Genomic DNA, 12,209 nt, shown 5'->3' on the forward strand with positions numbered 1-12,209 from the left:
AGAGGCCCGCGCAGGGGCGGAGCTTTGGTGCGCCGCGCAGCGTAGGGGGCGGGAGCTTGGTGTGTCGCGCGGCGGTGGCAGGAGGGCGGGGTTCGCAGGCTCGCGCCGGAGGCGGGACTTAGTGTCTCGAGCCGGGGGCGCGGGAGGGAGCCGAGCGTGAGGGAGAAGCGAGCGGGGAGGAGCCGAATCGGAGTCTGCCTGGTGTCGCTGCCCCCTTGCTCCCCCCTCCGTCGCTGACAGGCAGCAGCCGGAGCCACCGGGCGGGCGGGCAGCAGGTGAGAGACGGGCCCCCGCGACCCGAGGGGAGCCTGGGCAGGGCCTGCGGGGACCGGGAGCCGCCGGCTGCGGGGTAGGATGCGGCCGGGATGCGAGGCTGGAGCCGAGGGGGCGGCCTGGTACTGGGGGATCCGCCGCCAGCTCAGGTGGGTCTCGCCCCGGTAGTGGCCGAGACCCGTCCCTTCCCCCCCGCCCCCGGTCGGGTGGCCTGTCTGCAGGCTGGGAGAGCAGGGGGCGCTCGGGTGGGGCTGGGGGTGGCTGGCAGGGAGCGGACTCTGCCTGGCCCCTTCTCATCCTTGGTGCGGGGAGGCGCGGGGCCTGGGGCAGCTCTGCAGGCGCCTCGCACCCCTGTCGCTCCTCGCAACCGTGTCTGGCTGGGGCGTTGTGTTTCTTCTGCCCTCAGACACCTCCTCCCCCTGCGGGACAGCCCGGGGAAAGGAAACGGCAGGGATCGCATCGTAGCAACCTGCCTCTATTTCCTCCCGACGGAGACACAAGGGGGGGTCTGTGTCTTCTCTGGTGACATTGCTCAGGGCTTGTGGATGTAATAAATATATCTTGACTCTTTGATTTTTGTGTCCAACACAGTAGCTCTTTCCCTCTCCCCCATTTTGTATTCCAGTTATCCAACCCCAGTATTTGCCATTGGTAACTGCATATAATGTCTAATGTAAAAAATAATTATTTATCCTTAAATAGGGCCAATCATGTTCTCTATTATATATCAGAGGGGTAGCCGTGTTAGTCTGTATCCACAAAAACAACGAGGAGTCTGATGGCACCTTAAAGACTAACAGATTTATTCGGGTGTAAGCTTTCGTGAGTAAAAAAACAACTTCTTCAGATGCATGGAGTGAAAATTATAGATACAGGCATAAATATATATTCACACATGAAGGGAAGGGTTACCTTACAAGTGGAGATCCAGTGTTGAAGGCCATTTTAGTCAGGGCGGATGTGATCCATTCCCAATAATTGTTGAGGAGGTGTCAATACCAAGAGAGGGAAAATTGCTTTTGTAGTGAGCCAGCCATTCCCAGTCACTATTCAAACCCAAATTGATGGTGTTAAGTTTGAAAATGAATTATGGCTCTGCAGTTTCTCTTTGAAGTCTGTTTTTGAAGTTTTGTTGAAGAATGGCTGCTTTTAAATCTGTTATTGAATGTCATGTTATTTACGGTATGAATGTCAGATATGCTGTTTGGCTTGAGGTATTTTTATCCAAACCATGCAGAATCTAAAGTGTCATTACAAAATAATGAGTTTTTAATCTCTGGTGGCTGTAAATTAACCTTCCAAATGAAAAGTGAGTGTAAACTGATAGAGTGCTATGTTCCTGAGTCTGCAGACATCTTGAAACAATAGCTCTGGGAAAAGTGAATTTGCCTGCTCCCCATATCACTCTAACTAGGGTATTAAATCTAAAGCCTAATTATGAAACTACATGTTGTCATCAGCAAATTTTATCATGGATCATTTAATCATAGGCAATGGGGAATGGTGTGGGAGTAAAGCTGATGGTGTTAGGGAAAATATGGGAGTGGCTTTAAGGTAGCCTGTATAGAGATAGAAAAAGAAAGCGGAGAAACCCACAAAGACAAAGTGGTAGAGAAACAAAGTAAGGAGGATGGTGAAATAAGAGAAGAAGCAGACCTATCAGTGTTGGTAAAGGTAAGAATATGTTTCTGTCATATTCTGTCCTTGATTATTTTGCAGACCTCCCTTTGATGTCTTTGGTTGAACAATGATAATGCATAGTTCTTCACTTATGCCTTGGCCAGCTCTAAAGAATGAATTTGACACCCCATAATGGTATTATCGCTTTGTCATTTAGCTCAGTACTCAGTAGAGTTAGATGAGACTGTGGTTTAAAAAAACAAACAAACTAGCACTTTGACTATACTAATATGGCTAGGGCGGTAGTATAATAGTGAACATTATAAATAAAACTTGCAGTACACACGGCCACTGGTGGCTAATCTGTGATCACTTGTAATGGGGGAGCTGTGTGAAACACAGCACACCTATAGTAATGGCACAGCCCAAAAACTTGGGATAGAGCATGGTTCTTGAATGCTACTTAATAGGATTGGATCTTTTCCATGTTGGCTGGCCAAAGTTTATTAAAACAAGTTTAGCTGAAACCAAGTCAGAATATAGATGTTAAAAAGAGGCCCTGTTTATATTACAAGAGAACTGTTATCTAGGAATGCTTTAAAATCTTTTCTAGACGAGAACTAGCACTATTTCTCTGGCCATGTTATAAACTTTTATTAGGCCCTTATTTCACCAATAATTGGTTAGTGGCATGACTGGCTAAATGGTTACTAACTTGTGAATTTAATCATGGGCTACTCCTCTACTGGTATAATCAGGCATACAGGTGTTAGCCCAATACCTCAACGAATAGTTTGCCTCAGTTTTTAATAAGGGTAATGAGGAATTTAGAAGTAATGGCAGTGTGGTTAATGGGAATGAGTATATGGAGATAGAAATTACCATGTCTGAAGTGGAAGGCAAATTCAAATAGCTTGGGACCAAATCAGGGACCCCGAATAATTTCCATCCAAAAATATTAAAGGACCAGGAGCATGAAATTGCAAACCCAAGAGCAAGAATTTTAATGAATCTGTAAACTCAGAGGTCGTAATTTATTACTGGAGAATTGCTAAGATAGTACCTATTTTTAGGAGGGGTTAGGGGAAAAGTGATCTGGGAAACGACAGGTTCATTAGTTTGGCCTCAATTATATGCAAGGTCTTGGAACAGAGGTCCCCAAACTGCAGCGTGTCCCCCTAGGGGTGTGTGGAGGAATGTTTTCTTGGGGGAGTATGGGGGGAACGGCGCCAGGCCAGCCCCCACAGGTGGTAGGAAGAGAGTGCCACCTGGCCCCTCCCAGCCTCCTACTCTGCTCTGGTCCCACCCCCAGCCTGAGCCCCTGGCCGTGGCTCCGTTCCCGGCCAAGGGTGGGGTGGGCTGGGAGTGGAGCTGGGTCCGGTTGCTGACCCCCATCGCAGCCTGGCTGCAGCTCTGCTTCCAGCTTTGGCCCCTGGCCGCAGCTCCGTTCCCAGCCCACTCGTTGCCCCAGACCTACTTCCAGCTGTGGCTCCAGCCTCGACCACCTTACCCCTGTCTGCGTCTCTTCCCCCTCCCCCCTCGAGCTGCACAGACAGATAAGAGGGGGCATGACCCTCAAAAGTTTGGGAACCACTGTCTTAAAACAAATTTTGAAAGAGAAAGTAGTTAAGGTCATAGAGGTAAACAGAAATTGGAATAAAATGCAACATGGTTTTACAAAAGGTAGATCTTGTCAAACCAACGTGATCTTTCTTTGAGAAGATAACTGATTTTCTAGACAAAAGAAAGACAATAGATTAATCTACGTGGATTTCAGTAAGGCATTTGATACAGTTCCACATGAGAATTTATTAGTTAAATTGGGTAAGATGGGGATTAATACAAGAATTGAAAGGTGGATAAGGAACTGGTTGAAGGGGAGACTACAGCATGTTATACTGAGAGGAGACCTGTCAGTCTGGATGGAAGTTACTAGTGGATTTCCTCAGGCATCAGTCTTGGGACCAATCTTATTTAACATTTTTATTAATGAACTTGGTGCACAAAGTAGGAGTGTGCTAATAAAATTGGCAGATGACACAAAATTGGGAGGTACACCTCTACCCCGATATAACGCGACCTAATATAACACGAATTCGGATAGAACGCGGTAAAACAGTGCTCCGGGGCTGCGCACTCCGGCGGATCAAAGCAAGTACGATATAACCCAGTTTCACCTATAACATGTTAAGATTTTTTGGCTCCCGAGGACAGCCTTATATCTGGGTAGAGGTGTATTGCCAATTTGGAGGACAGGAATATCGTACAAGAAAATTTGGATGACCTTGAAAACTGGAGTAATAGAAATGGGATGAAATTTAATAGTGCAGAGTGCAAGGTCATGCATTTAGGGACTAACAACAAGAGTTTTTGCTATAAGCTGGGGACATATGAGTTGAAAGTGGTGGAGGTGGAGAAAGACCTGGGTGTATTAATCGATTGGAGGTCATAGTCATCCTGTAAATGTGATGCGGCCATAAAAAAGGCTAATGTAATCCTAGGATGCATTAGGTGAGGTATTTCCAGTAGAGATAGGGAAGTTTTATTACCATTATACAAAGCACTGATGAGACCTCATCTTGAATACTGTGCAATTCTGGTCTCCCATGTTTAAGAAGGATGAATTCAAACTGGAACAGGTGCAGAGGGAGGCTATTAGGATGATCAGAGGAATGGAGAACCTACCTCATCAGAGGAGACTTAAGGAGCTTGGCTTGTTTAGCCTAACCAACCAAAGGCTGAAGAGAGAGATGACTGCTCTCTATAAATACATCAGAGGGATAAACACCAGAAAGGGGGAGAAGTTATTTAAGTTAAAGAACAGTGTTGGAAAAAGGATAAATGGATATAATAAACTGGCCATCAATAAGTTTAGGCTTGAAATTAGACGCAGGTCTCTAACCATCAGAGGAGTGAAGTTCTGGAACAGCGTCCCAAGGGGAGTAGTGGGGGCAAAAAACCTAACTGGTTTCAGGACTGAGCTTATAAGTGTATGGAGGGGATAGTATGTTGAGATTGCCTACACTGGCTTGTGGCCCGTCTGCAACTGCTAGTGGCAAATATCTCCAACGGCTGGAGATAGGACGCTAGATGGGGCGGGCTCTGAGTTACTACAGTGAATTCTTTCCCAAGTGTCTGTCTAGCTGGTGGGTCTCACAAACATGCTTAGGGTTTAACTGATTACCATACTTGGGGCTGGGAAGGAATTTTCCCCAGGCCAGATTGGCAGAGATCTTGGGGTGATTTTTTGCCTTCCTCTGCATCTATTCCAGAGTACTTACCTAGCTATGTTACCTGGAAGCTATGGGTAGATTTAAAGTGACTAACTTGTTTTGCTGGACAGCATATGTTCATTTTAGTACAGATAGCTGTAATTTATGATCAGCTGATCACAATAATTTCTACAGTGAAGACACTGAGACAGCAAAACCTTGTCTGATGGTAAGATCGAGACCTTGCTAACTCTCCTGTAGTGAAGAGAACATTCAGGCTCATTTAGATTTTGCTAAACGTAAACAGAATGTGTTTCAGGGAAACCTCTAATCGTTTTGCTGGAAGCAGGATTTAACATACTCTTGGCCAGTGATGAGAGGCTATAAAGAGCTTAACAAATAAAACTGCTAACGTCTTTTCAATGCTAGAAAACAATATTATTGCTCTTCTTGCAAGTATCCTATATATCTATGGCTAACTGTTTCCTGGTACTATAGTCAGGGCTGGGTCACAGTGCAATTTCAGGAGATGGTACATATGTTGCTCTGAACAAATGCCTTGTCTACACTAGTAAAAATCAGAGTTATAAATACCTACCTTTGTATATTTACTGGTGGGTAGCAATGGAGGAAGCAATAGTAAGAGCTCAGGCTTTTTTACTGCCATTGGCAACATGGTTACAGTTATGATTCTACTGTTGTAGTGAAGAGTTAAGGGTCTACTTCCACCCAGAGTGAGAGTTTTTTTCTCTCTCTCTCTCTCTCTATCACAATTACTGAAGAAATATTTGTTATTGTGTGTGCACTATGAGACCGAGCTACATGTTGCTGCAAACTTCTAATCATTGTCCTGATAAAATCCTGTTCTAAAGTTTCCCAATCCCTTTTGGTGATTAGAAGAGTGATAATTATTTTAATCAGAGTTAATATCACCACTGGTTTTCATCCCTGATTAATTTTCATTATTTATTTGGGTTTTTTTGTTCTAGCATCTGCTTTCTTTAATTTGTTGTCTTGTACACGTTAATTTTATGTATCGTATTACATGTTGGTTGGTGCTAAAAGTGTGTGGTTAGGGGCTTGACTTCTCCACCCACAACAATCTGATTCCTAACTAGTGAGTAAGAAGACAGATGCCTCTGGAAGGAGAATTTGGGTGATGACTCTAATTTGAATACATTTACCTGATTGTATTTAAGAATAAGCTGACAGTAATAAAATCACCAAGCTAGTGCTTCTGTGCAAGCCTGGAAAAAGACCCTGAGTACACAACAGTTTCAGTAAGGTAGGAAAGCAGTACTCAGTCGCCTTGTCGTAATTAGCCTGGTATTAATGTATTTTAACCATTGAATTTACATATTGATGAAAACTTGCCTTATTTGTTGGGCGCAAGGAAAAGATTATACCTTCCTTAAATAAGGTGGAGGTACGATGTGGTCCAAGCTCCAGTTACAAAGAAAGATCCAGCCACAATGTGTATAAAAACAGAATTATAGTGAGCCTTGTTTTGGGGTGAAGGTCTTTTGGACTGGAAAAGGTTTAAACTAAAAAGGTTTAAAAAAACAAAACAAAAAAAACCCTGAGCTCAGTGTAGCTTTTGTTTTTATAGTATATTTGATTATATAATGTTTATGAATGGTAAAAGGCCTAAAGAAAGATGTCCGTTGTTAGCAGAAACACAAATCTTTAAAGTGAAAATAGTATGTAGCAGGTTGTTCCTGATTACACCAGATTTTATTGTTAATTCTAATAGATTTCATGATAGGGAATGTGTATCTGAAGCCCGGGTAGAGACCTGAAATGAGCTTTGAGGCAGAACGTGGCTCTGACTTTCATATACAGAGGATTGTGGGTGGTAGGAGTATATTCTGATTTTATTTTAGAACAATGCCATTTTCTGCTCATCGCTGTCTTGCTTTAAGCTATGTTGTCCCCTGTGCTGATAAATGAAGGCTGTAAGCCGCTCTCCCCATTTTTTCTTAGTAAAAATAATCACTCATACAGTAACTAGTTTGAGGAAGCTTACAGCAACAAGGTGTAGCTGCTTTGTTTCTGCTATCTGCTAACAAAGGCAAGTGATGAATTGGCAAATAGAAAGCAGAGCTGGATCCAGAAAGAGGAGAGAGAAATCAGATTATCACATACTCCAGTTATTTCAGTGTGTGTGTGTAACATCTTACATTTTATTCTTCTTTAATTAATCTATCAAATTGGGAGACTGCCTAGGGTGACTGTCATTTGGGGTTACAAAACAAAAACACTTTTTTATCACAAGTGACACACAGTTGTACTCTTCCTCAGACTGTTAGGGTCAGAAATTGTTGTCTCCACATTAATGAAGCAATTTTATGGCAAATCAGGGTCACCTGGAGATCCTCTAACCATTATTGAAAGACTTTCTTGAGAGATTTCTCTGTGAGAAATGAAAGAAATACAGTCACAAGTCAAACCCCTCCTCCTCACAGTGGTTTTTGTTAGTTGGCTGATGTTTCAGATAGGTGAATTAAAAAAAAAAAAAAGAGAGAGAAAATGAAATAACATTCAAATTAAAATAAAAACATATTTTATAAAAGAGATGTGGAATTGGTGCCAAAGCATTGTATGTCTGGTAAAGATGAATCAATCTTAGTGTGGATGATTGCTATTTTTGTGTCTTCTTTCCTTCTTAATTTTCTTCATGCCTTTCAGTCTCTCCTGTTGTCAGGGCCACAGGGATAACTAGTATTTGTTTTGAATGTGATAAATAAGTACAAATTCCACTGATACAGCCCCTTGTTTATATAGGATTTTCAGCACAGGTTGATTTGGAAACATTTCTCAAGACAAACTCCCTTTTTGTCCCTTTCCCAAATTTATTATTCATTAGTTCACTTTAACAAGGAGCAGTGATCCTTCCTCCCTCCTCAATCAAATTAAACCCCCAGATTCTAGAATACAGAAATAAGACAGTTACTGTTAATTCTGTACTTGTGTGCTGTGCACAAGATAATAGCAGTTCATTAGTCTCCTGTTCATTTTGGTTGGGACATCTGTAAATTGTTGTGAAATTTGTCTTTTCCTAAGGCACTCAGTCACTGTGTAGTGAACATTGCTATCCATAAAATGTCTGGAAGTTTTCACTTGAATGGAATTTTTTATATATTTTTTGGGAAAATCCTTTCCCTGTTTTTTTTTTCCTGACACTCTCTTCCCCTTTGTTTTTAATTCCAGTATGTAGGCCCACTTTCAGAATCCTTCCAGTGACTTCAGTTACACTTCCACCAGGCACCTAATTCTGAATTGACTAAGATTTTACTGCTTTCCATAGCTCAGGTAATTGAATTCCCATGAGTGGTAAAGGGGAGTTTCCCTACCCACTAAGCAACACTGTTTGAGAGCTGAATTAGCTCTCACCTCTCATTTTCACTAAAGGTGTAAAAGTATAAATCTGTATGGTAGATATCACATCATTATGGTACAGCAGATTGTGTGGCATCAGCTACCTTCTGTTTCTTGGGAAGTTACTTTTCTGTCAGGGACATGACAGTCATTTTCATTTTCTAAAGAAGCTATTAATAGTTTGACAAGATGCTGGCTAAGGCAAAGAGGAGGCAGTTTCTTGAATCTATGTTAAGTTTGCCTTCTGGAGTGATTGAGTTACAATCAGCACACCAAAAGTTTTTAATAAGACTAGCTTAAGTTTATTATTCAGAAGTGTTAGCACTTTTATTTTCCAGTTTTGTACTGTATCAATATTGCTATGGTTTTTCCTGTGTATTCTATAGCTTAGAGAGGGCATACGTTTTTAGGAAAGTGTTCTGATAAACTGAAATGCACAGGACAATACACTTTTAGTCCCTTTGATTTAGACTTAGGGCTTGTCTATACAAAAGTTGGGGGAAGAGAATCTAAATGAACTAAAGGTGTGAATTTAAAATGGATTAGTTAAACCACATTAAATTCCTGTGTGGACAGTGTCCTTCTGAATTTAAGGGGTTTAAACTGGGTTAAATTCAGTTAACCTGGTTTGAAAACAGTTGTGTACACGCGACACAATCCGTCACAGTGCATTAACTCCACATTTATTGCAAACTCTGGAGTCCTTCTGCAAAGTGAACTAAGTTTGCTGCAAATTGAATTACTTCTGTGTGTTTGTGTGGACACAATGCTGTTGTGCACCATTTTGGCATGTGTCCAGCAGCTATCACACACTGCTATGTGAATGACAATTACTGATCTCTTTTTCCCTGTGTGCTCTCCTCTGCTTTGGTATTAAGTTGCCAGGATTTTTCCTGTCATAGTTCAGGGCAACTGTACCTCTGTTTCCCCTCTGGCCCAGAAAGGACATGTTCTTCTAGGCTTTTGGCTCCTCAACTGTTACCACTCTTGGGTTGAGATCCATGTCTGTCTCCCTTCTAAATGTGTTTTTTTTCCAGGCTGCACAGTTCCCTGCACACACTTATTCCCAGCTCAGGAATCGGGAATTTTAAGTAGTGTGTGCTGTGTTTTCTCTTCAGAGGCTATAAACATAACTGCCCACAATTAAGTTACCATATAGTTCTTTATAAGCAAGCACATTTATTCTTAAGGTGAAAACATTACAGAGAAAACATATAAAAAACAATAAAATAACCTACACATCTGCTAATAAGCCAGAGATCACCCCCTCAGCTCCAGTAGGGACTTGAGCAGGAGTCAGTCCTTCGGACCCTATAATGGGGTTTCCTGAGGTTACAAGTTCATAACAGCCATAGCATAGAACAAATGCCCAGACAGTGCAGATCAGCCTGTTTTTTGTTGTTGTTGTTGTTTTTAAAATACAACTTGGGCCTTTGATCTTCATCCTTTGGGAACAGGTGATTAGCAGAAAATGGTGCTCTCTTCAGGGCATAGATTCAAAAGTTTGGACTGTTAAATATCTGGTGGAAGGCATTTGGATTCATTTCCCCCTAGATATTTTCCAGGAATTTCACTTTGCACACATGGTCCCAAAAAATCATTCTCTGCCCCGTTGTTCAATATAGTCCTTTGATGATCCTGGCTCACAATAATCTATAACCATGGCATTTAATACAATGGACTCAAATATATAAAACTTAATTCAGTAAGGTTTTTCAAGGATACTTCAGGAAATGGCCACATCTGTCGCAGTGCCTGCCACCATTTAAAAGCTGCATGGGGCCAGATTTTGCCGATTTACTCCTGGATTCCACTGTATCAGCATTGCTGTGATTCCACTATAGAAGCCCTATAGCATGCTTTGCGCAGCTGCATGGAGCTGTGCTGAGACAATGGTTCTCATCACTATCTGGGATGAAGCATCAGTACTGGAAGCTCTTGTGAATAGAACAAAAATAAAGATTTGTTTGTGGACATTAAGTATCAGAGGGGTAGCCATGTTAGTCTCAATCTGTAAAAAGCAACAGAGGGTCCTATGGCACCTTTGAGACTAACAGAAGTACTGGGAGCATAAGCTTTCGTGGGTAAGAACCTCACTTCTTCAGATGCAAGACTTGCATCTGAAGAAGTGAGGTTCTTACCCACGAAAGCTTATGCTCCCAGTACTTCTGTTAGTCTCAAAGGTGCCACAGGACCCTCTGTTGCTTTTTGTGGACATTGCAAAGCAGATGACTGGGGTGGCGAACAGTGCTGGATAAAGGCAAGCAGCTCAGAAGGACGTATATTACAATTAGCGATGACAAAAAAAATATCCAGCTGGGCACATGTAGCCTGTCCAGTTCTGTAGGAACTGGACAGTATTTTACATAACTACATAACCACCCAACACAGAAAGGTTTTGGAACTTGCTGCCTTTTCTCTTCCCCTTCTCCTTCACCACCTCCTTCGCCCCCCACCACGGATGACTAGCAAGACTATGAGGGAATAAGCATAAGGAGGCCAGTGGGGAGCTGTTCCCTAACACTCAGAATCTCCTTGGGACTGAGGTCTCAGGTAGAAAGCCAACCCGATTCCTGTCCTGCAGCAATGAGCCTGTATCCCAGCCAGAAATCCAGACCAGGACCCAAGAGGCAGATCATCTGGCAGGAAATTTAGTGTGTAAGTGTACCTATCTTTACAATTTATTATTATTCTGCTGCCATGCTAGCTTCTGTTATGGGTGCCTCATAGCCTCAGCTATATTAGGGGGATGTGAGCTACAATTCTTTGAGTCTCCAGCCCCGTCTCCCCCCTTTGCTCACACTGTCTGCTTGGCCCCCCTGCAAGTGTTACCAAGTTGGCAGCTGCTCCACCTGGGTAATTTCCCTTTGTCATATGCTAAAGTAATGACTATTGACTGTTTTGAGGACCATGGAAGGCAAATACCCATCTACTTATATCTGTCCTGCCCAGTGAATGCTCTTCCTCACCCTTTCCCCCCCAAAAGCCTCCCCGAACAACCCCTGTTTGTCATCCCAAAATGGTGGCTGGCAGCATGGTGCAGCTGCAGCCTCTACCCCCACTCCCCTTTCACAGTAGATTCAATGTTGGCAAAATTCACTGAGATAATGATTACAGAAAAGTTTGATTAGTATTCTCAGTTTACATAAGGTATGCATGGATATCGCATGTCTGTAAAGATACAAAAATTACTGCTCCCTGCTGAGGTACAAATGCCCTGTAACAAGCATTCTTATGGGAAAAGAATTGACAGTCATTGCAGAACCCTATCCATTTTTCTCTGCACTTTCTTCATATCTGAAGGGGAGATAAAGCAGAATCTAAGACTAAGAAATTGCTCAATTTTTGTCTTGATGTTATGGGGGATAGCCAAATGGTGACTTGCCCCTGGTAAAGCTCACAACTCTTTTACTCCTGCAAGAGGCATTTCGGGGGTGGGGGGCATCTTGGTGAATAAACTTTACAGCATATCATGCCTACCCTTTTCCTTTTTGAATAAGGCCATTCTTTGCCTCCTAGTCACTGGTCTCAGTGTAATGTCATTGAGAGTCAGGACAGCCTAACAGGGTTAATTACCCAGTTCGCATCCAGATGCTGCCCCCTGCTTGCTCTAGCTCATACCCATCCAATACCATGTAAGCACCTCCAAGGCACAACACAACTGCAAAGCCAGACCAGCAATATAATTCCCCTCCGTAGCCTCCAAGGCATTATGGCAAAGCCAAA

General features: G+C 42.8%; 1 protein-coding gene across 42 annotated transcripts in view; it reads left to right on the top strand.

Annotated features, from left to right (window-relative positions):
- The first annotated feature begins 29 nt into the window (after positions 1 to 29).
- The window catches only part of ERC1 (ELKS/RAB6-interacting/CAST family member 1), a 525,728-nt gene continuing 513,548 nt past the window's right edge, over positions 30 to 12,209 (top strand). For 23 of the 42 annotated variants that reach the window (XR_010598149.1, XR_010598152.1, XR_010598151.1 and 20 more), the window contains exon 1: positions 80 to 275. The gene's annotated coding sequence lies outside the window, so the exon portion shown is untranslated. Of the gene's footprint in view, positions 350 to 975; positions 1,096 to 12,209 lie in introns of those variants that run through there. The other 19 variants (XR_010598153.1, XR_010598155.1, XM_065582406.1 and 16 more) reach the window with 8 other exon arrangements.

This window comes from Chrysemys picta, chromosome 1, assembly GCF_011386835.1.
Source record: "Chrysemys picta bellii isolate R12L10 chromosome 1, ASM1138683v2, whole genome shotgun sequence".
Classification (NCBI taxonomy): domain Eukaryota; kingdom Metazoa; phylum Chordata; order Testudines; family Emydidae; genus Chrysemys; species Chrysemys picta.